Source organism: Urocitellus parryii, chromosome 14 (genome assembly GCF_045843805.1).
Source record: "Urocitellus parryii isolate mUroPar1 chromosome 14, mUroPar1.hap1, whole genome shotgun sequence".
NCBI lineage: Eukaryota > Metazoa > Chordata > Mammalia > Rodentia > Sciuridae > Urocitellus > Urocitellus parryii.
In genome coordinates, this window is record NC_135544.1 from 13,556,209 (window position 1) to 13,581,077 (window position 24,869).

Below are 24,869 nucleotides of genomic sequence, written 5' to 3' on the forward strand. Positions count from 1 at the left end.
ATTTATGTATTGATAAGTCAAAATGCATTCTACTGTAATATATTACTAATTAGAACAATTTTTTTAAGTCAATAAAATGTGCATGTACTGCCACACCCCAATTCAACTTATATGAGTATATAAATACCCGCCACAAGTGGACAAAAATACAGCATAATTTTGAGGACAAATTTTCATTATAATAAATTGGTTACATAAATTATAGAGTATCCATTCAATATAAAGCTACTCAACAAAGCATTAAAAAATATATCTACAAGTATTGAAATAGGAATTTGACTAAAGTATTTTAGTGAATTAAAATGGACTAGAGCATTGACACCCTACTTCTGCTGAAAATATATAGTTTATAAATATCATTTCTATAATGTATAGTTTATGTATGAATATTCATATTTAATTTATGTACTAGTATATATTGCTTATATACAAGTATTGTGTAGACAGATTTTCAAATTCATAAACATAAAGAGGACTGAAAGGATCAATCTATACCGTACTGTAACAGTGATGTCTCTTAAAGATGAGATTTTAATTTTCAAACAAAATAAATTTAAAAAGACATAAAATAATAATCATTATAGACCATTTTAAAATTAGAAAAGAAAATAATGATATGTCTGTTGGAGAAAAGCAATGTGATTTCTGTGTCAGCCAAAGGTCAACTTCTTTGAAAGGAGCTTTTGAATAAGTGAGATTTTTCTCTACCCAACAAGAATCAGAACTTTAAAACATACATTTAATTGGGTAATTTCAAGTCACACCTGAAAGCACAGCCTGGGACATCAGATGAACAAGGAGCTTCCTTTCTGATCACTGCAAATGTCAGGAGAGGCCTCAGACAGCTGATTTGAGGTTGTCCTGATTAAGATTGTGCACTAAGCATTGTCTAAAGGTCATAACATTGTACAAGGTCAGCTGTACAAGTGATATTCTATGGTGGTAGGTCTAGCTAAAGCCCCAGGGTCATTCTCTCATTTATTCTTTCATCCCATGGTACTAAGAACCTACCATATGAAGGACTTGTGGAATGAGTGCTGTAGAAGGACCATGCTGGCTAATATAATTCCTACCTCCCAGACCTCATCAAGGAGCAAGAGATCCCCTCCACTTATAGGAAACACACATTCATAGGTCACAGAAGAGAACCTTGAGAAGGAACACAGAGACCTCTCACTGGGGGGTCACAGATCATGATAGTCTTTAGGATACAGGTACTGTTTGTGCAGGAATGGAATTCTCCAAATAAAGAAGGGAAGAATGGGAATTCATTTCCCAAAGAGCAAATGACTAAAAAAAAAAAAAAAGGGAAATAAAACAGAAGGCTGGTGGCACGTGCTTCTAGGAATGAGGAATATCTGATCTAGAATGGTTGGGGTTCACCTGGGTGAATTCCTGAAGCTGAGTCCAACAAGATAAACAGGGCTGTTGTTTTAGTCAGCTTTTTCCCTGCTGTGACTAAAGGATTTGACCAAACAACTGTAAGGAGGAAAAGTTTATTTGAGGGCTCACCGTTTCAGAGGTCTTAGCCCATAGATAGCTGGCTCCATTCCTCGGGGCTCAAGATGAGGCTGAACATCATGGCGGGAGAGTGTGTCAGAAGGAAGCAGCTCACATCAGGAAGCAGAGAGAGAAATCCCACTCTCCAGATACAAACATATACCCAAAGTCACGCCCCCAATTAACCACTTCCTCCCACCACACCCACCTGCCTCTAGTTACCACTCAATTAATCCCACCAGGGATTAATTCACTGATTGGGTCAAGACTCTCACAATCCAATCATTTTGCCTTTGAACCTTCTTGCATTGTCTCACATCTGAGCTTTTGGGGGTGACCTCATACCCAAACCACAACAGATGTGATAAGACCTGGTAAGGAAGTCTTTGGAGAAAATCCCCTGTGTGGGACTTACAATTTTCTAATACTACAAGTTAAAATGCTGATTTCTTCTGGGAAGAATAAGGGTCTATTTTACAGGTTGCTACCACCCTGTTGGGTTCTTAAATGAGGTTAATCCAAGGAGTCTGACCCTAACCAGTAGAAATAGGAGAACCAGCCTGCCCAAGGTTGGGGTGGAAATGAAGGAGCATGACCCCTCTGTCTGTAGGTTCCCAGTTGGTTTGGATATCAAGCTCCCTCCCCTTTACATTTCCATATAAATATTAGGAACAGGGCTGGGGATGTGGCTCAAGTGGTAGCACGCTCGCCTGGCATGTGTGCGGCCAGGGTTCGATCCTCAGCACCACATACAAAAATGTTGTGTCCACCGAAAACTAAAAAATAAATATTAAAAAAATTCTCTCTCTCTCTCTCTCTCTCTCTCTCTTTAAAAAAAAAATATATATATATATATATATATATATATATATATATATATATATATATATATATATATATATATATATATATATATTAGGAACACCCTGGTCTTTAGTGTTCCAAATAAGGAAAGAGAAATGTGATAAGACATCCCAGGGCCACTATTACTATCCTAAGTAAAAGAATACACAGGGATGATCTCTCTCCCTACTTCCAGCATCCCTCCTTGGTAGAGTAACCTGGTTCTACTTGGCTGTTACTCACAAGTATCCCTTCCCACTAAACGATTCAGCAACACCCTCCCTGGTTTATGTCTGCATCTTCACACAGAGGCATAAAACTACAGATGCCCCATTTGACTGAGAATGAAGGGAGGGTAAAATCTTTCAGCAGGTCTTCATCCTTATTAAGTTCCAATTTTCTTCTAATTTCAAACAAAAATAATAATGAAGCAAAACCCAGATTGTCAGCCCTTAGAGACCATGGCTGTTCTCTCAAGACATTTAAGTTTTATTTAAAAAAAAAATGTACCATCAAAGGTGCACATGTTAGTCAGTTTTGTGTTTCTATAACAAAATACCTGAGCTAATTAATTTAAAAAGAGAAAAGGTTTATTTTGATTCATAGTTTTAGAGGCTCTAATCCAAGATTTTGCAGATTCATTGCTTTGGGCCTCTTAGAGGGTTGCCAAATGACATTGGCAGGAAGCACAAGGCAGAGAAAACATGCCTCATCAGTCAGGAACCAAAGATGAACTGAGAATGATCTGAGTTCCCATAATCCCTTTGGAGGGCATGCCCCAAGGAAGTAAGAATCTCCCAAAAGTCACCACCTCCTACAAGTCCCCCACTTCCCAATAAAGCCAACCAGAGGATCAAGCCATTAACACATGGGCCTTCAGACAGTCAAGATATAAACCATATCAGAGTCTAATAGGATATGAACAAGACCAGAAGCTTACACAAGAAAAACAATTCTGACAGCAAGATTTCTAAGCTGTATAGAAGAAAAAGCAGACTTAGAACAAGGGTCAAAAGGCAGAGGCACCATAACAAGTGGGAGTTGATAAAGGTTTGATCTTCTGGAACAGCGGGAAGGAATGAAGGTGAGGTGAACAGTGTCAGATGGGGCAGAAAATCAGGACCTGAATGTGGCAGGTTCATTCGTTTTTGGCCTGGATAGCAAAAGAAGTTTAGTATTATTAATCAAATCATTACAGAAAACACAGAAGGGGAAGAAGGTTTGGGGGGTGAAACAAAAGGTAAGTCCAAGGAGATGTGTTGTTTTTTTTTTTTTTTCTGAGACTGAAAGCATCCAAAAGTCTATGATTCTTTGAATAAGAGGTTCTGTTCCCTTTGTGTTTAAAAAAAAAAGCAAAGAAAGAAAGAAAGAAAAGGGAGAAGGAAATAAAAGAAACCTGGAAGGAGATAACCCACCATCCAAGTAAGAGGCATGTTGTAACATTATTCCCACATGCATAAAACAGGCTTTTCCAGAACAAAGAGCAATGCCTTGGTGTTTCTCAGTGCTCTGATGAAAACAAGAGAGGTCATCAGTCATTTGCTTCTTAGTATAAATGAGCTAAGGAGATTTGTTCCCCAGCCAAAATTCTAGAAGTGAGGTGAAGGGAAGGTCTGAGAGACAGGTGTGGCGACTCTGAGAAGGTGCAGAAGGAGGAGGGCCAGCAGCAGCATGTCCCTTACTGTAGGATGGTGCTCATTTCCAGCCAGAGGGCGTGTTTATCCTATGCCAGTTTCTACACTGGTCATTAAAACCAATGCCAGAAGTTAAGAAAATAAGAGGGACATTTGGCATTTTATACAGCTTGTCACTCAACTCGCCTTTTGGGTAAACATAAATGGGCCACTCGGTATATATTTTATTGAACTTGTATTAGTAAAATGCACCAAAATTGTGTTTGATAGCTGATTTTATCCTCTATCATTAATTAGGAATCAGCTAAGCTTCTCTCGGCTCTCCTAGACAGCACACTTCTACTGTTCTCCTACTTTCTGCCTGTTTGCTCCACGTCTCCTCTGCAGCCTCATAGTGAGTTTCTTGAAACCTTTTCCTGCTTTCCTTACACTGTCTTCCTAAAGAGAGTCTCTCAGCCACACCCATAACACACAAGTTTACATCTTCCACCCTAATCACTCCTCTGAGCCCCAGGCCTAGACAGGAATGTCCACTCCTGTTTGATATCACCTCTTTGTTTTTGTTTTTGTTTTTTTTTTTTTTTTTTTATTGGTCGTTCATAACATTACATAGTTCTTAATACATCATATTACACGGTTTGATTCAAGTGGATTATGAACTCCCGCTTTTACCCCGTATACAAATTGCTGTATCACATCAGTTACCCTTCCATTGATTGACATATTGCCTTTCTAGTGTCTGATGTATTCTGCTGTCTGTCCTATTCTCTACTATCCCCCCTCCCCTCCCCTCCCCTCCCCTCCCCTCCCCTTTTCTCTCTCTACCCCTTCTACTGTAAATCATGTCTTCCATTTGTATTCTCTTGACTTACCCCTCCTTACCTCTTATATGACATTTTGTATAACCCTGAGGATCGCCTTCCATTTCCATGCAATTTCCCTTCTCACTCCCTTTCCCTCCCACCTCTCATCCCTGTTTACTGTAAATATTCTTCTCAAGCTCTTCGTCCCTACCCTGTCCTTGTTTACACCCCTTATATCAAAGGAGTCATTTGGTATTTGTTTTTTAAAGATTGACTAGCTTCACTTAGCATAATCTGCTCTAATGCCATCCATTTCCCTCCAAATTCTATAATTTTGTCATTTTTTAATGCAGAGTAATACTCCATAGTGTATAAATGCCACATTTATATTCACGATAGCAAGACTGTGGAACCAGCCTAGATGCCCTTCAATAGATGAATGGACCTCTTTGTTTTTTTGTGGGTTTTTTTTTGTTTGTTTGTTTGTTTTTTAATGTGCTCATCACTCCTCAAAGTCAACATCTGAACTCACTAGTTTAGACCAACCCAGGTCCTCTTCTCCAACCTGCTTCCAACAAACAGCTGCTGTATCCATCTCCAAATAACAAACGCAACCAAAACTTAAGGATTTTAAAACAAAAGGTGGGCATGTGGACTGGGCTCCACTCAGGAGTTCTGGTCTGAGCCAGGCTCAGCTGCTCTCTGGGTTTACAGTCAGCTATCTGGTTGGCTGGTAATGGTGGTTCTGGGGTTTATGGTGGCCTCCACCTGGAATCCCAGGCCTCTTTCCACATGTTCTCTCATCTCCCCGTAGGCTGACCTCAGTTTGTTGCCAGAGGTCAGAAGCAAGAAGAGTCTGAGAGTAATACACATGTTCTTCACATCTCTGCTGGGGTGCACAGACGACTGTTCCACTGGACAAAGCAAACCACCTAGTCCAGCCCTAAATCAGGTTGGAGAATAATATCCAATGGCATGGATTTAAGAAAATAGAAACAGATTGGGGCCTTTCATGTAATCCCTGGAGATATCAACTTCAAGTTCTCCATCTGTTCCCTTAATATCTACTTCTTCTGCCCTGGTTGACACTCCAGTCGTATCTGCCCTGGACTTCTAGAATAGACTCTGAACAGAATCATTCACTCCCCACTGAGGACCATCTCCAGTCTCATCTCTACCCTACAACACACCACTTTTAAAAGGCCAAATTTGCTCATTTCAGTCCACTAGCTTAAAATTTTCCCATGGTCTTATCATTGCACTTAAGTTTAAGACAAAAACTTTTTAAACTAGCTTTTAAATAGGGTCCTAAATCATACATATCAGGTTATCCATGTTCTTCCAGTTTCATTATTATTAATGCCCTTTCACTTTCAGAGGTGTCCAGGTTTGGATATTAAGTTATATTATCACCTTTCCCCTAAAACCCTCACTTGTCTGCCTCCTACTTACCGCTTTCTGTAGTCTCTTCTGCCACTACACCTGGCTTTGTTTTGCCCTAGCCATCCCTGCCTTTCTATCCCTCCCAGAACATCCACATGCTGTTGCCTCTGCCTAGAATGTTCTTCCCTTACCTCCTTGCCCAGTGAATGCCTATGCACACTTCAAATGCCAGTAGGAACCACTCTTAGGGGAAACCACTCCTAAGTTCCCAGACAAGGCTCCCCTCCCCGGGCACCATGCCTACTCGGCCACAGCACTTATTGAAGCCAACATTTTCAATGAAAGGCTGGCCCCCTGTCTGGTTACTCTCACCTTTTCCTCTGTTTCTAGAATATCCACTACACTCTGGTAACAGACTATATGGATGAATAATTATCACATTAGGAAAAAAAAAACACTTGAAATTATAAGCAAAAACTACCAAGTCCTTTTATTTGTGAATCACAGTATTGGTTTCCAGAGACTATTTAAATCAGACGTTATTAAAATTGGAATGGAACAAGTGATCATTTAGCCCACAGAAAGAATCAATCTAAGAAAGTTAAATGATTCATCCAAGATTTCTTTCTCAGCCTTTCTTGAAAGTCCAAATGAAACGAAGACAGGTCTACAGGTTTTGATTTTATTTGTCATTGACAAAACTCCATTAAGAAGACAAAATCCCCTCTAGGTTCAGATATTCCTTGTTATGATTTAGATTTACTTTTCCCTTGATAGCACTCTGTTTTTCCCCTTTCTTTTTCCCTTCTTCTTGCATCATTAGCCAGGAAAGCAAAGAATTGATGCCCAGGGGAGAGTGTCTCAACACACACATAAAACCATAAATATGTAATGTCTATATGACAAGACGGGTGCAAGGAGAGACATACTACTGATCCTTATATCTTGGTGTTCAAGACATTTTAGCCCATAATTTATTCTTGCATTCTCCTGTTGTCCATTACCACAATGGATATAATGTATAATGAGAGATCAAACAAACTAATTTGTCAATTCTAGGATATGACATCATGGCCATTCATTCCTGGGGTTGCTAATGCCAGCCAGTGACCTTCTAGGATTACATACAGCTGAAATGCAAAGAGGAAATTTAATAAGAAAAGGTCAACCATCACTCAATGCACCAACAAAACAAGATTTTTTTCTTTACAAAAAAAATTTAAAAACCCAACATTGTGTCTTATGATACGTATGCTGTGCTGATAGCCAAAGCTATAATGACTATTTAAATGATATGGAGGATAATATTTGCTGAGCTCTTGAGTAGCTGAAGTTATAGACATTCCTTTAAAGGTCAGCTGTAAAACCAAGTTAATAACTTTGAAGGGAAATGCATTTTTCCATCATGAACTCACAATAACAATAATCTCCTTTTTCGTGCAATTTTTCCTTTAACTATGCTTGGCACCAAGACAAAGCTAATAGACAAATTATACATGATTACAAGAGCATTTTGCTAGACGGTGTCACAGATCAAAAGGAATGGTTCTTGTTGAGAGCAGGTAATGGTCCTGTACCATGTTCGTTCACATATGCTTCCAGAGAGAGGTGCAATGGGGCTTCGAGAATGACACGCTTAAACAGTCGCATTTTTAATATCTATTAAAGTCACTGTGCCAAGACTGAATAATGCTACCCGTGAGCAGAAGGGAGGGGAATACAACCAACTGCTCGCGCACGTGGCTGAGGGTTGTGCACACTCATCCGGAGCTGCTCTAAATATCGTAGCTCTCTTCTGGCTAGACTTAAATATTGGGGCTGGATAACAGCCAAGTAATGACAAGATGTACATGTTCCTCCAAGCAAAGCTCCAATGTGTAAATGCCAACACCATATTTTTCACTCTTTGTATTAGTTGAAGTTCTTTAAAACAAGAATGGCATTGAACCCAGTAATATTTCCTTCAGTTTCTCAATTCCGTGACAATTACTTATGACTTCTGAAAAAAAAAAAAAAGTATCTCTGAATAGCATTTGGTCCTGGAATCTAGACCACTGAATTTCCCCACTAGCTCATCCGAATCAGTCTTTTGTTGTTGCTTTTCTCCCAATCAAGAATAGGATAGGAAAGAGATTTCCCATCATCCAGTCTATTAGAAAAGAGGGACAGTAGCAACTGCTGAGCATGGCTGTCTCACCAGACCAGAGCTTTATTCCCTACTTCATGTTTTCATTACTATATCTGTTCTTCATAATCTTCAGATGAGGAAATTAAGCTTAAGAAATCTGGAGGAACTTGACAGAGTCCACTCAGCTAGAAGGAACTGGAAGCCAGCTTACACCCCAGGGATAATGTCCTTTCCCTCATATGACACTGAGCTGGATGGCATTACAGTATTCACCGTATTTTAAACAGGTGTGCAAGACCATCAGATGACCCCGTGACATCTGCTCCAGCACACCACAGACCTGTAGTGGGAAAATTCATAAGCCACACCCATGAAAAAGTATTCTACAGTACCCTGGAATTCCTCATGTCATCATATGTGAAATGGCTGAGCCAGGAATGAGTGGATGTCTTTGTTCTTCAAAATAAAGAAACACAACACATTAAAGGTGGCCACAGGAAGTGGCAGGATGAAAAAAGGTACTAGGTACTAGAATGACCGATTTCAGTTTTGATGATCCTATCTCTGCTTCTACTGCCTTTCAAACCTTCTTTATCTTATGTATGAAACAGCACAGGAATGGTCACATGATACAATTTTCTAAAAATTATGTAAGATAACATATGCAGAGTTCCCAGTGCAGTCTGTGATACAGGGCAGGTGTACAAGAAAGGTTTTCTGGATCCAAGTCCAAAAAGATGCTTAACCACAAGTTAGTAGAACTCAGTACAAGATTCCTATTTTTAAAATGTATTTTCTGTAAAGTTTCTGGATGTTTATCAGGAAACATTCATCATTGTCTTGGCATTACCTGTACCAAATCCAGGTCACATGAAGTTATAAATACATCTTGTATTCTAGTACACAACCTCTGATTCTAAGAAAAAAAGAAAAAAAAAAACATGTACACACACACATATAATATATATATGTATATATAGAGAATATATGTATGTGTGTATATACAATATACCTGAGTTATAATAAAGAGAGACAGAGACCGCCCCACAGGCATATATAATGCATTAACCTATACAAAGCCAAACAGTCACAAGCCAGAATGTAGTGAAGGAAATGGACTTCCTCATTCTGCAAGAATAATATTCTGAGCGTGAGGAATGCCCAGAGGTTACTAAAGAGAAATAGAATAGTCACATGGGGTCACCTAATGGGAAGACAGCAAGCATGATTTATGACACAGCTTTATGAAAGGAAAGACTCACTGTGCTATGTAGGACAAAGAAAGGCAAACAGGTAAAATCCCCTCAAACCCCTCCCTATAGCTGGGCAAAAGATAAAGATAAATGGATTCAGACAGAGAAGGAAAGAAATGTGTTTAAAAGTGAATGATAAGCAGTTTTGGGGAAAGGTGAGATTTAAGAGAAAAATAAACTTAACATTTTGTGGGATTCTAGCATACTAACCAAAGAAATCTATCCATCAGGGGGAAAATTGAGACAGGAAAGACAGGTTTAAGATTTAGACACCTAAAACAAAACAAAACAAAACAAAACAGAGCAGAAAGGAGAAGGCTGAAGAAGCCAGCTAGCTGCCTTACGCAAGTGAATCATCAAACTGGGGCTAAAGAATCCTGTGTGCCCCAGCCTGCCCCCTCCCCAAAGAAAAGCTAGTATATAAAAGTGACATTTCAGAGCAGCAGTAAGAGAGCAATTGCCGCGTGACAAACAGCAATTTTCCAGTCTGCTGTCACCAGAATTCTTTTATTCAAACTGCCCTAAATAAAAATAGATTTTGATTCATTTTTCAAGGGCACTTTTCACACACAAAGGCAAAGATACATGCTAAGGGATGTGACCTTTACTCTGTATAGGTAGATCCATCTCTTTACCCCAATGAAGGCCATAACTTCCTCCAGAGAAGTGCTTCGGAACATGTTCCTTTTCCCTCGTGACTGAAATCTGGGTTGGATTTGGAAAGGACATGTACTTCTGGGAGCTGCAGATCTAACCCTGCACTGTTTGTGGTCATTGAGGGTCAAGCCTGGTGGCAGGCAGGAGAGGAAAGCATTGACCAATAGAGAGAACCAGTTACAAAAGGGGCAGATGGGGCCAGAGCACAGAGGTCCCCCAGGTCAGAAGCAACTGCTGGAGGAAGAGCTTGTGTTCCAAGAGTACATCCTTCAAACACTTGCCCCTCCCTTTCCTCCAACTTCCCTATTTACAGGTGAACCACATGAAATTAAGAACATGAAGTTCTTGTGGGAACAGTGTCCATCACCCTCGGGTTTTCCTGAACAAACACAATTTCACAAAACACTCTTTTTAACAAAGGTACCTATACAGGTGCATAACTAAAATCTGATTCAAAGTTATTACTCTGTAATACTTTCTGTACAAATGATATTTTTAGGTAAAATTACTTTTTAAATTATAATTGTTTTCAAGAAAAAAATTAGTACAATATCTTATGGCAATATGCAATCATGTAGGGACTCCCCCTCTGCATGAAATTCTAAGGATGAATAAGGTAAGGCCTTTTTCTCATAAGGTCTAACACTAAACCTTTCGAGCATCTCTATCTTTTTTTTATATCTCTAGTTTATTTATTTACTTTTATGTGGTGCTGAGAATCGAACCCAGGGCCTTGCAGGTGCCAGGCGAGTGCTCTACCACTAAGCCACAATCCCAGCCCCATTGAGCATCTCTACTTTGAAACAAAAGAAGAACAGAATGGACCTTCACATGGGCTGAGGTTCCAGTACCACTCCCAAGCTGCAATAACCCTCTACATAATTCCAGTCCTCTGCAGAAAGCACTTAGCAAACCACTGCTGACTTCTACATCCCTCTCAGAAGCCACCAGACAATTTCCTCTTGGCCTTATTTGTGATCCCAGATTGTTGGTACTATTTTCCTACATTCGCCACCACCTGTCTGGTTAGAACTCACTCAGTAAGCACTCCCAAGCTTTGGGTACAAGTGTGTGCCTTTACAATGTGCTTCTGTGGGACCCCCCACTAACTCCTACAAGGTTTTCCCTGCCTTGGTTCCCTCCATCATAGAAGTAGAAATCCTCAACTGAGAAAAAGCTCCAAGGACAAAAGTTCACCTAGTTCCTTCTCTCTGTCCCTTCTATCCCCTAGGCTGGAGACACACTGTACAGTTATGAAAGTTCAGTCCCACTGAGTCTGGATCCACCTGCAACAACCTGGAGAAAGAGTTTTCCTTGCCTCCTCCTGGCTTCTTGGGTCTTTCTGCTGTCTGCAGTCATGACCTTTAAGATCAAAGCTACTGTGGCTGCAGGACAGGGCAGCATCCTTCCAGATGCACAAGTTCTGAACCTAAAAGTCATTGAGAAACCTCCTTCTCCTTCACATGTATTATCCAATTCATCAAATTTTACCTACCTAATTATTCCCTTTCTTTCTCATTTTTCACTGCTGCCATTACTCTTCTCCAAGGACACACTGTCTCAGTGGACTATTGTGAGCCTGACATTTGACAGCTCACCTTGACTCTTCTTTCCATCATCCATTCTCTGAATCTCATATCACTGCCAACTTCTACCTCAAACACCAGCCACACTGGCTTTCTTTTCGAACTACTAAGTATACAATGCTTTGTCTAACTGCAGGAAGCAGGCCTAGACTGCTCCTTCTACCGGGAATTGTCCTCCCCACCCCTCACTTCTTTACTTATTTATGAACTAGTTATCTTCCAAATTCAATTTAAATATCATCTGTTCATGAATGTCTCTCCTGATCCCAAAAACCTTGTGGATTTTCTGTCCCAAGGTTGTTCATTACTTTTCTTTATTGATATGTTTGTATAATTTTTTAAAATTAATATCTACTTTCCCCATTATTCCTGCAAATACTATAAACTGTAACTATATCTATTTCATCCACCATTAACTCCTCAGAAATTAACATAGTACCTAACTCTTGGTATAGAGTTGATTAATATCTCTTAAATGAAAGAATAAATGTGTAAAGATACATACATAGTAATAGTGTTGTCAGGCTCTAAAGCCAAACTGTATTGAGTTTGAATCTAGGTAGTATTGCTTATAGAGTATGTGATTTTGAACAAAATACTTGAGTTAAGATTGAGTCTTGGGGCTGGGATTGTGACTCAGTGGTAGAGCGCTCGCCTAGCACATGGGAAGCCCTGCGTTCAATCCTCAGCACCAAGTAAAAATAAATAAATAAAATAAAATAAAGATATTGTGTCCAGTTACAACCAAAAAATAAATATTAAAAAAAGTTAACAAGAAGAGATTGAGTCTTCATACCTTTTAAGACAAGATAATACAAATCGAAGAAATGATTTACAGTAGAAGGGGTAGAGAGAGAAAAGGGGAGGGGAGGGGAGGGGAGGGGAGGGGGGATAGTAGAGAATAGGACAGACAGCAGAATACATCAGACACTAGAAAGGCAATTTGTCAATCAATGGAAGGGTAACTGATGTGATTCAGCAATCTGTATATGGGGTATAATTGGGAGTTCATAACCCACTTGAATCAAATTGTGAAATATGATGTATTAAGAACTATGTAATGTTTTGAACGACCAACAATAAAAAAAAAAACAAGCAACCTAAAAAAAAAAAAAAAGATCTTTACTCATACAATATTTGTGAACTTCAAATGAAATATTTATCAAGTATTTTCTATAGGGCCTGACATATAAAGAAGGCTTAATAAGTAGCATGCTAACAAGAGAATGTATACAACAATATGTCCAGAAAATAATAATGGAGTTACAGATATGGGGGGAGGAGATTCAGGCACAAGACTTTATAGATATCAAAAACCCATTAAAATATCTCTACAGGTTAAAAAATAACTTTCACAGCTGTCTTTTCAGAGAATCCTTCTTTCCTCACCTCTGTGTCAGATTCTAAACAGAAATAATAACTATGTATGTTAGCATAAAGGAGTTTCAAACTAGAATCCCAAGCTAAAGAATCAGTCTCACCTAGAAAATCAAGTTTAGCTAAAGCAGAGACTGAACTCTTGCATCAGTGAAAAGTGCTGCTATATATATTTTTCTCATTTAAATTCATGCCTTGCTTAAACCAGGGATACTATTTGGTCTCTGTGCAAACATCATATCATGTACTTACACAAATGAAAATGGCTACATCACTAAGTGCTATAATCTTATGGGACCACCATTGTATATGCAGTGCAACATTGATCAAAATGTCAATTTTGCATGACTGTATTATCTGTATATTTGTATCCATATGACAAAAGTTTTTCATTCTGTTTTTGGATATAGCTTGGAAAGATGACTTTTAATAACAAGAAACAATATTCAAATAGGACTATCCTGGAAAATTCAGGAATCTTGGTTGCCATAAATTAGCTTTGGTATGTCCCTGACATAAGACACAAATTATCCTTATTGCATCTATAGTGTTTCAAGCTTCAAATTCTTACCACATAACCTGATCATGGATTTCAAATTATCTGCACCAATAGAAAAAAAAAGCTAAGTAGCAACAATGCAGATGCTATATCAGGGGTTGAAATGATGCTTCCCATTCGGCCAAACCTTCAACTTCCTGGCCAAGTAAAAATTAACATTCTGCAAAGGGAGAGCTGGTGAAGCCACGTTGAAGTCTGCTGTGCCCTGAGAGTAAGGAGGCCCACACCTAGAGGAATGGCAACCCCATTTTCCTCCCCAGGATTGATCCACTTCAGATAGAGATGAGCAATCCGTTTCTGTAAAAGGCCAAAGAGTAAATATTTCAGGCTTTTGGGACATATGGTTTCTATCACAACCGTTCAACTGTGCCACTGTGGCAAAAAAGCAGCTATAGATATAACATAAAGGAATGAGGGTGGATGTATTCCAATAACACTTTATTTATGGACATTAAAATTTGAAATTCATGTAATTTGTATGTGTCACAATGTATGTTATCCTCCTTTTAGATTTTTTTTCTGAACACTTGAAGTGTAAAAACCATTCTTAGCTTGCAGACTTTGCAAAAACAGGAAGTGGCTGAATTTGGCCAGTGGTTAATTTCTGACTCCTGACTAAAGACTGGAGGGTACATGAATGAATACTAATTCATGCCTATTGATTTTCCAGTTGTTCTTCAGGTATTCTTGATGGGAACAGCAGGTCTGTCTCTAACCAGACTTTAGAAGCTCTATATTGCACTGAAGAGACCCAAAGAGTGAGACCCATATGCATACATCTTTTAACCCTGCTTCTCTTATAGGGACCTCTGCACAGTGCCACTTCATTTTTCTTTACATAAGTGTTCTTTGAGGAGAAGAAACTGAAAATATCTATATGCTTAAAGTTACTCTCATGTCCCTGGCGTATAGCACAACCTCAGAAATAAGGCTCTGTGAGTTTGTCTTAGAAAACATGAAGAAAAGCCACATGTGTACCATGCTGCTGCCTGGCTTATGGACAAAGGTGTTCCAAGAGATGGAAGGTACTGGAAGTTCCAGGCAGTATACATGAGTGTGGTCTCTACAAAGACAGTTGAGTAGTAACTTTCAAAATTACAAAGACACGTATGTTTTAACCTAGCAATTACACTTCTAGGAGACCCACACCTAGGGGATGGATAGATGATAGATAGATAGATAGATAGATAGATAGATAGATAGATAGATAGATAGATGAGTGTGTGTATATATACTTGCATATATGTATATGAAAATATATGACTACATATATTTATTTACTATTTATTTTTGTGTATATATTGGGAAAAGGGCATGCATATTTATTCATCAAGGCATTCTTTTTATTAGCAAGTTATAACAAAACCCCAAATATCTATCAGGAAGAGACAGTATAAATTATGGGCTATCTATACAATGGAATATTATTGAATAGATAGATTCAACCATACATATACATGTATGCATTTATGTAAATGTGTTAAGATACTCTTACAGAAGATTCCCCACTATTTGTGGTAGTTAGATATTATGAAATCACTGTGAATACTATATTAGCAAATACTGAATCATTGTTCCCAGGAGAAACACAAGATTCCTGCAAGCCTCTGATCACATTTATACTAATCAGTTAATACATAACCTGTTTTATGCATGTTTTTGCTTAACAACACATTATTTATTATTTATTATTGATTCTTCAGCATTGAACTAATGGCCAATGGAACTATAACTCATGCTTATTTAGCACAGGTATTTTCTCTCTAAGATATATCATAGGCTTCCAGCACCTAGGAATATTGGACAGCTTTTCAGCCCTGTGCTTGGGAATATTTTAAATAGTGAAATCATCAAAAGGCAAAAAAATGTGAAAAATACACTAAATAGATTTCAAGAAGGACACTTGTTTACAGTATGCGCTGATACAAGAAGGCAGAGCATCATCTTGTTTGACTTTGTCTGGGAACATGCATGTTGAATGACTTGAATTCTTTACTTCTAGAGGCATGTCTGTGAATGACCACAAAAATATGCAAGTATTGGTTGGGGCTTACAAACAACTTTTAGTAAGTGGGAACACTTGCAATTACATGATCTGTGAATAAAGAGGATCCATTGTGTGCCTGTGTACACACACACACACACACACACACACTTTTACTTTGTTTTAGTATGTTCTCCACAATATGTATCTTCATTAGGTTAAAAAAAAAAAAAGCAGAACCGTGTGCATATTATACCAAAATATGTGTAAAATATAGGAAATGAACATATTTACTTATTTGCACATGAAGTATCTCTAGGAGGATAACTTTTTACCTCTGAGTGACTGAGGGACGGAGTAGGGAAGCTGATATTTTTTTGTATCTCCTTTCTCTTCTAATCATGAAATCAATCTCTCCATAGTAAGAAAGTACTCTGAGTCAGTAGTAAAGGCGTTAATCATCTCAAGAAAATGACAATATATAATGTTTTTTCATTAGTCACCATGACTCTTTTCAAAAGTGTATCATCAATACCTCTTTCAAAAAATAAATAAAACAAAACTCCCTGTGATGATGGCACAGTCATGTGGTGGTCACCAGTTTTCAGTTAGGGACTTCCATCCTTTCTTCCCTGAATGTAGACTCTCAATACATGACAATGACTGATTTAAAATTTTGTCCGGGGCCTTATTTTCCATTTGTATGGACAATGAAAAATACACACTAATTTTAAAAAATTTTCTAAATAGTGAGAAGAAGAAAGGCTGAACACCTGAAGACCTCTAGAAGGGAGCAAACAAAAATGTGTTTTGAGAAAAAAATAAGATCTGGACCCTTACAGATTGCTTGGTGAATCTTAATGTCATTAGTCCCTTATACGATTCTATGACAAAGGAGGAAAACAGACTCAGTGTTACAGAGAGAACTGGCTACATTGGTTCAAGACAAAAACACTAGAAAGATATTGCATATTCAGTGGACTAAAATGAAAAGAGTCAGCAATGCCTTCTAATAACCTATTGGACAGCAGAAAAAGAACTTTCTAGAACCTTATCACAGTCATTATAATTATATTAAATTAGCCTTTTGGGATGGTATCTAATAAAAGCCAGCCCGCCGACTACATTGATATGAACTGAATGTTTGTGTCCCTCCAAAGTTCATATATTGAAGCCTTAGTCTCTGATGCGATGGTATTTGGAGCCTGGTCTTTGGGAGGTAATTTGGTCTTGAGGGTAGAACCCTCCTGATTAGGATTGGAGTCCTCATTAGAAGAATCATAGAGATTTTTGAGGGTAGAACCCTCCTGATTAGGATTGGAGTCCTCATTAGAAAAAGATAGAGATCTCAACTTCCCCCACAACCCAGACTGCCCTGTGAGGATAAGAAAGAAGGGGTCCATCAGTAAACTAAGAGAGACCTCATCAAGAATCAAATTGGCACCTTCATCTTAGATGCCCCAGAACTGTGAGAAATAAATTTCTGTCTTGAAGTCATCTGGGCTGTTCTCTCTTTACTAAAACTGCCCAAGCAAGGTCAACCCTGGGTCATGTCCCACCTAGGTGACAATGTTGAGCTTTGTCTGTGCTCTGCACTCCTGGAGAACAAGAAATCCCTCAAGAAAAGGGATCACTGCAAAAACCCATCCTTCTCTATAAGACTAAGATAAGGATCATGAATAACTGCTTTTTTCATCTAGGCCTAGGCTAGACACAGTCCCTCAAATTCCCATTCTTTGTCTCACAAATAATTAGTTGAACTATTTGTGGTCACTAAAAATCAACCTGGACAAAATGCATGCTAACTTGACTTGACCAATCTGTAGTTAGCCTCCCCACCTTTCTCCAAGGCCCATGAACTCTGTCCCACCCTTAAGCAGAAGCAAGCATCCAGAGCTATGCTAGCATTAGAATACAGAAGACCCCACCTCAACACCACCAGCAGCTCCTCCCAATAATGCACTGATGAAAAATGATAGTTTATTTATCACTTCGGAAATGTTTTGCTCCATCCCAGAAACTATTTCCTCTTACTTCTTTCTAGCCCTGTACTTCTCCCTACAGAACAAAGCTGAGCCTTTACTCTGAGATACTCCTGGATTATGTGGTCAATTGCAATAGACTTTCTTATAAAATCCATTCTTACCCAAGTCCAGATATTTAGTTATTTGACACGTACTTTTTAAATATCTATAAATCAGCCAGCGCTTGCTTCTATTCACCTTCAGATACTTTTTCTAACCTTACTGGCTAACACAGTTGCCTCCATTCCCCAAAGGCACTCAAGGCTCCCAACCCAGCTTCACAAGACCCTACTCAGAGTGGTGGGTGAGCTGAGTAGTGGCTTGGGGCCACAGGAAAGAAGAATAAAGGGGAGGAGGAGGAGAAATGTTTGTAAAGCCAAGATTCCACTGAGCAAATCTAAATAGCTCTTGCTCCCAACAATGCTGACTTGGTTCATGGTCAAGGAAACACTGTCCACAAAGTCAGTGTCTCTGTATCTGTCTGTCTGTCTCTCTCCCTCTCTCTCTTCCCCCAAGCATGAGTAAGTTGTACAGAGCTACTTCAGGCTTCAGCACTGACCCTGGGGCCAGGACAATCTGGAATTGACACAGTCAGCTAAAATTCTGAATCCAAAAATGAATGTGGTTTCCTAAAAATGTGAGATTTAGGGGCTGAGGGTACAGCCCTGAGTGGTAAAACTCAGATGTGGCATATGTGAGGGCTTGGGCTCAATCCCCTGCACACTGAAAAGATGAGGGGTTTATATTATTACCTAAATTCCACCTTTAATTGGCTTCCCAAGTAGTTGTTTGTTCAGAAGTTAGTAAAAGAATGATAGAAGGAAGAAAGAAGGGAACAATTTGTCATAATTAAAGGCAGTAAAGAGAAATTTGAGACATATTTCAAATAACACTTCATAACTGTATCCATGAAAATAATTTGTATCTTCACCAAATGCATGTAACTATAGCTATCCACAACAGATCCAATACTAATCAAATTTCAATGTTATAATTGGGTTGTGGGTTTGATTCCTTATTTTGAATATAAAAGAACTCTTTACTGGTATTTCTTCAAAGGGCCATTCTAAATAAATAAGGAATAAAAGTCAGTGCAAAGGGGACTTTGAAAGTCTCTGCCTCAGGAGGCCTCCCCAAGGGCGTCCTCATTCTTCCCTGGAGGCTATGCACAGCAGGGACCTCACCAAGAGCCCAGCACTCATACAAATCCTGCTCTGTCTTCCAGGATTTTGTCAAGAATCTACTTTGGGAAAGCCATTGTTCAACACTCCAGCTCCCACCAATCACTTCTCTGATCACCTGTTTCATTAACACCAGGATGACACAATTAGCCCTTAATTGTTTTTAAATTGCTTTATGTATGTCTTTTCTCTCCAGCTACCTGATAAGCTCCATGTTTCATACTTTTTCTGTCTTCTGCAGTATAAACCCCTGTACTTCTATAGAGGCTCAATAGAAACAGGCTGATTAATTGATTAATTGTGGGCGGCATCAGAGATCATGAATAATCCAACAACAAAAAAGAAAAACAAAATCCCCCAAGTTCACACATTACATACACATTACAATTTATCCTGCTTCTTCAGAAACAAGATTTTATTTGAGCTCCTTAACAACTGAGTCAGGCAATGCAGGAAATTGCACGGCAGTGTGTAAGTGGGAGCCCTCATCCACCATTCCAACCTCAATTTTTGTTTCTGTCACTGGACTGGTGAACAATAATCCCCCAAATTTACATCCATCTAAGATCTGGGATCTTACTTGGAAATGGGGTCTGTGCAATGTAATTGGCTAAGAAGAGATCATACTGGGTTAGCATAAGTCATAGATCCACTCTAATGCAGCAGGTTCACACTCTGCATCTCCAAAGGACAGCCCTGTCTCCACCATGGTGCAGACCGATGGGGTCCAGAAGCCTGAGAGAATAAATGTCTGCTGTTTAAAGCCATTTCTTTTGCAGCATGCCTAACAAACAGACACCTGGCCATAAACACTTTATAATCTTGTTCTAATCAGGTTATTTTTTGTCACTGTGAGCAAAGACCCCATGAGAACAATGTAGAGGAGGAAAAGTTCATTTTGGCTCACAGTTTCAGAGGTTCCATCCACATCGACTGATTCTATAGCTCTGACCCAAGATGAGGAAAAACACCATGGCAGAGGAAAGCAGCTCAGGACATGCAACCAGTGAGCAGAGCCTCTGCTCATTAAGGACAAAATGTAAATCTCTCAGGCACACGCCCCATGGCCTACCTCCTCCAGCCACACCATAGGTGCCTACAGTTGCCACCCACTTATTAGGCTAAGACTCTCTTGTAATCTAATCATTTCACCTCCGAAAATCCCATCATTGTCTCACACATGAGCTTTGGGGGAGATACCCCATAATCACACCGTAACAATTCTACAGATACTTTAGACTTGTTTCTTTAAAGGCATGACTCATGCTGAAGAGCTTCCTTCCATCCTTCTTCACCTGGCACAGCCATATCCCTCCTAGAAGAATCAGTTCAGTGTCACTCTCTCTCCAAGAAATCTTCCTGCCTCATCACACCAAGTGTGATTATGGACTCCTCCCCTTTGCCCAGGTATATGCCTATGGGAGCACCAACCACACTGAATTAAGGTACATGGCTTATGCAACTGACTTCCTGCTTGACCCTAACTTCCTTTGGGGAGGGTTTCCATGTCCCCGAGCACTTACCAGACACTTACAACCTGTCTCATAGAATGACATGGTATAGTTTGGTTGCGATCACAGAGAAAACTGTCTTTTGTTTTATTTTTTTCTTGTTTTCATTTTTATTTGTACATAATAATTATGCATAATAGTGGAATTATGCATTGTTGTTACATATTCATACATACTCATAATACAATTTGGTCAATTTCATATCACAATTCTTCCTTCTTCCCCCACCCCTGTCCCCTTCTCCTACTCTGGTCTCTCCTTTTAGTTTAGTTTTATCTTCCTGGCTTTGTTGCAGCCACTTACAAGCTGTGTGACCAAAGCTACCTAATCTACTTAAACTACTTGATCTCTGTTTCAGCTTGTCTCTCTGTAGAGTGGGCACAGTGGCAGTTCCTACCTTATCCAGGAGTTGTGAGGTTTAACTATGTTAATGCATGTAAAGCACATGGGAAAAGCCAAAGGAGTGCCAATTCCTATTTTGACTCTGCCCAGAACAGCAGTGTTCCCTGGCTCTGGAACTAGCAACACATCAATGCCCAAAGATAAGATGTAACTTCAAGCTATATGGGGAAATTTAGGAATAGAACTTAAAGAAGCAGATTCCTAATCTCAGAGATGAGCAATTTGAACAAGTCAAAGTATTTCTTTGGTCCTTATTTTTTATTTTTATAATAAGAGGGGTCTAGATGAGACTGATTCTTCCCATCCTGGAATCTAAGACGGTTAGGAGCCAGAAACCATGCTGAATGCTTCAGATCTAAAGAAAAGCATACAAACATTAGGAGCAATATACCTAATCATGCTAAAAAATGTTAAGTTTCTCCACTTTTAGAGAGAATTATATTAACTCCATGTAGAAACACCATTTACTCAATAGTGACTAGCAATTCTGATTGGCAGTTAATTGTGTCTTACCAGAAATTAAAAAAAAAAAAAATGTAAAGCTAAATCACCTTTTTACTTGAAAGTGTTATTTCCCAAACAGGTAATTTTTCCCCCAAATTATGTGATCCACAGAGAAGAAGATATTAAAAGGGGTCATTGGTGAAAAACTGAGGATTGCAGGGGACAAGATGATCTCTAAAGTCCTTTTCAGCTCTAACGCTCAGGGGATTACTGAAAATTTCTCTAAGGCAATCAACTATAACAATTTATTTCACATTTAATTTTACTCTGGGGCCTCAAGGGGAAATTGTCTTGCTCTAAAGTTTCAGGGAAAAAAATTTAAAGATCCAAATGAGGGTTCTAAATGGAGGCAGCATTTAAAAACTGGAAATGCCAAAACAGGAGATGGAAATTATTTTCATTTTGAAGAAGAAAATGACACCAACAATTAAAAAAAAAATGGCCAAAGGATCTGAAGTAGAAATGGAATTGGGCCATAGACCATGGGAACAATAATAGGCACCTCTCTTCCATTCTGAGCAAATTTGGAATTCCTGGGTACTCCCAGAGGCCTATGAATGATGGGTGGGCTGGCCCAGGTATGGTCAGCCTGTAGAAAATCAGAAACAAGTTTTCTCTCTTCTCAGAAAACACTCACTTTGTTGGGAATTTGGGGCAGATGTGGAAGCTGTTCTCATTGAAATCACACTGGGATGCAAACCTGCCACAGCCCCTGGAAGCAGGAGGGTGAGTAGGAATAGAGAAGCAAGCAGAAGAAATTCTTGCATTCTTTGGAGAACCTGGGGCTGGTAAAAAGAGCACAGCAATAAAATGCACGTGTGAAGTGCTATGAAAGCAAAGGACTAAACAATGTGAGTTATGTTAGTTGAGCCTTATGATAAACCTGTATGTTGGATGTTATTATTAGTCTCATCTTGCAGCCCTGTGGAACTGAACAAGGACTATACAATGAGAAGAAGCAGAGGATATCTCTTTGGAGCTTCCTATGTTGAAGATTCCTATGCCAGCACATGAATTTGTAGGAGACTCAAGGGCAAAGAGAGTGGAAAAGCTTTGTAGCAGTAAACAGGGACACCTTCAGGGAGGGTCTGATCAGACCCTGTCAGCATGGGGAAGCTACAGGAGGAGTAAGTAGAAGCAAGGTATCCTGTGTTATTATTCAAGAGTGCGTACTTGATTTTCTCCAGTTGGTCCTACATTGGAAGCAGGGACAAAAATTAAAGTTGCCATCATTAATTAAATCCTATCTGTGTGGAACCTATTGTCACAGGGGTTATTGCTTAGCATCCTGGTTTATTACTAGAGATGGTGGTCTGACTTAGAGCAGGCTGCCTCCTGCACTGGTTGCTCTAGAAAATGGGTTGGTTTCCTGGACTGGTTATGGCAGATTGGGAATCAGAGTTCTATTTGTAAATGGTCTAGCCGTGGTCCATTTATATAGTCAGAATGTCAATTCTTCAATATGAGTCTGTACAAAACAAAGTTTGTCCAAATAATTACAATGCATAACCTCACAGCACTGGAGAGGGACTGGAAACAGTTCCTGAACTGTATCCAATATATCAAAATGCATAATCGAAATGCATAATAGAAATGACATATTCACCTGGGAAACGTAAACAGTGTAACAAAAACATCAACCATATCTTTCAAAAAGATTATCTTACTGCTTTTTCTGTCAACTGATTTGCTTTCATACTATGATTAATAAGTTAGGAAAATGATTTAATAAATAAATCATGGGTAGATAAAAGTTTTGAAAACCCAGGATACATCAAAGGGAAAAGTTTTCAAAGGGCTCTTTGGTAAGGAGTACTTGCGAAAGCTTCTTTACTCCCAAATCTAAGCATCTCCTCTTCCACAAACGGGTCCAGGGTTACAGGCAGGAACCAAGCCCAAGGGGTTAATTAATCCTAGATGTGCCAATAGTGGCAAAGACGGTGTCCTCAAGTCTATAAAATACTAGGTGGAGGCCCTGTGACTCCTTTCTATTTGGAGTCCTTCCTGGAAGCTCAAATATAAGCAACACATTCCAGATTAGAATGTGAGTGGTCAGAAAATAACCTGTGTCTGAACCTATATTGTCAAGTAGCCCAGAATTGCATCATTTGCTGAACATTATGATTAGACACTAAATAGTTATTGAATGAAAGGATCCAGGTGCCACTGATTGTCAGACAACTTTGAGGAGGAAAAAACTCATTTTTTCTACCTGCTAATAAATCCTCTTTTAATGGAAAGCATGATCCTACCATAGAGACACGATTCGGAGATTTCAGGAAAGCTGGTGTATCTACTCTCTTGCAGTTTACCAAGCTTTTTTGTTTGGTTTGGTTTGGTGGTTTTTTAGTTTGTTTTTAGAAACACACCTGAGAAATCAGTAACCTTCCTCCTTATCCTTACTGCCCTCCTCCATCTGGTAAAACCCATTCACACCCAAGGATGGCAGCAACTGTCAATTCTTCAGCATTGCAGTGTTGGGGATTGAACTCAAGACCTAGCACGTGATAGGTAAGCCCTTACTGCTGTGCTACATCCCCACCCTACAGGCTTAGCATGATTATTCACTTGCCTTTTGTCTCCATGGCTCTTTGTGCAGACTGTTAATTAGTACTTACACTGTGGGATCATAGCTACTTTTTGATACAATGTTAATCTCCTTCCCTAGACTATGAATTTTTTTTAAGGCAACTCTGTGTCTTATTTACCTGTTTCTTCATTGCATAGTGCACCTCACATTTACCATTTCATTTAAAATACATAAAAGCCCAGTGAGGAAAGTATGATTATTATAGGCAGATTGAGGAAACTAAAGGCTCCAAGGATCAATTATTTGCCCAAGGCGCCCAAGCTAAGAGCGGAGTGAGATTCAGTCCTAACTCAGCAGCTGAGGAGTTTTCACGACATCATTGCCTCCAATGAGCTCTAAATGCTATTTCACACTGACGCTAAAAGCAGCTTCACAGTGTTCCAGATGAATCTGTGTATGAACAGCTCATTTTGTGACGCTGAGAGGCGTGCTTGGAATTTGTTAAAAACACCAGCCCTGATGTTCATCTCCTGACCTTTGGTTACATATAATTCTCTTCTTCTTCTTTTTTAAATTTTATTTTCTCCTCTCAAAAATCCTCAAGTCCATGTTTTGTAAACTTTCTTCAATGGTCCTATATTAATTCTTAATGGGAAAACAGGACATGCATCTATGAAACAGGATCACAAGTGCAATTGATAGCAAGGGATAACAGTTCTTTGGCTGCAGCCTCCTCCATACTCAAAGGGTAAGGAATTTTTGTGTTTAATCCACAGTGTTTATCATGAAGGGCCTCTGCAGCTGGTGCATATGAATATTCCACTCATTAGGAAAAATAACCCCTGGGAGGAAGGAATGTTTATTTCATCAGTCTTTGCCTTAGCCTTGCTGAAATAAACCCTTTGCTCTGACTTTATACCCTCAAAGCAACTTTCTAATTGTCATTTGTCAAAGCCCGAGTATTTTATTTGCAAGATATGTACAGTCTTCATTATAAATTAACAAACTGA

The 24,869-nt window shown here is 39.1% G+C and overlaps 1 protein-coding gene across 1 annotated transcript in view; it reads right to left on the bottom strand.

The window, feature by feature from the left end:
* Zmat4 (zinc finger matrin-type 4) overlaps positions 1-24,869 on the bottom strand; it is a 232,406-nt gene that overhangs the window by 159,415 nt on the left and 48,122 nt on the right. The window lies entirely within an intron of this gene.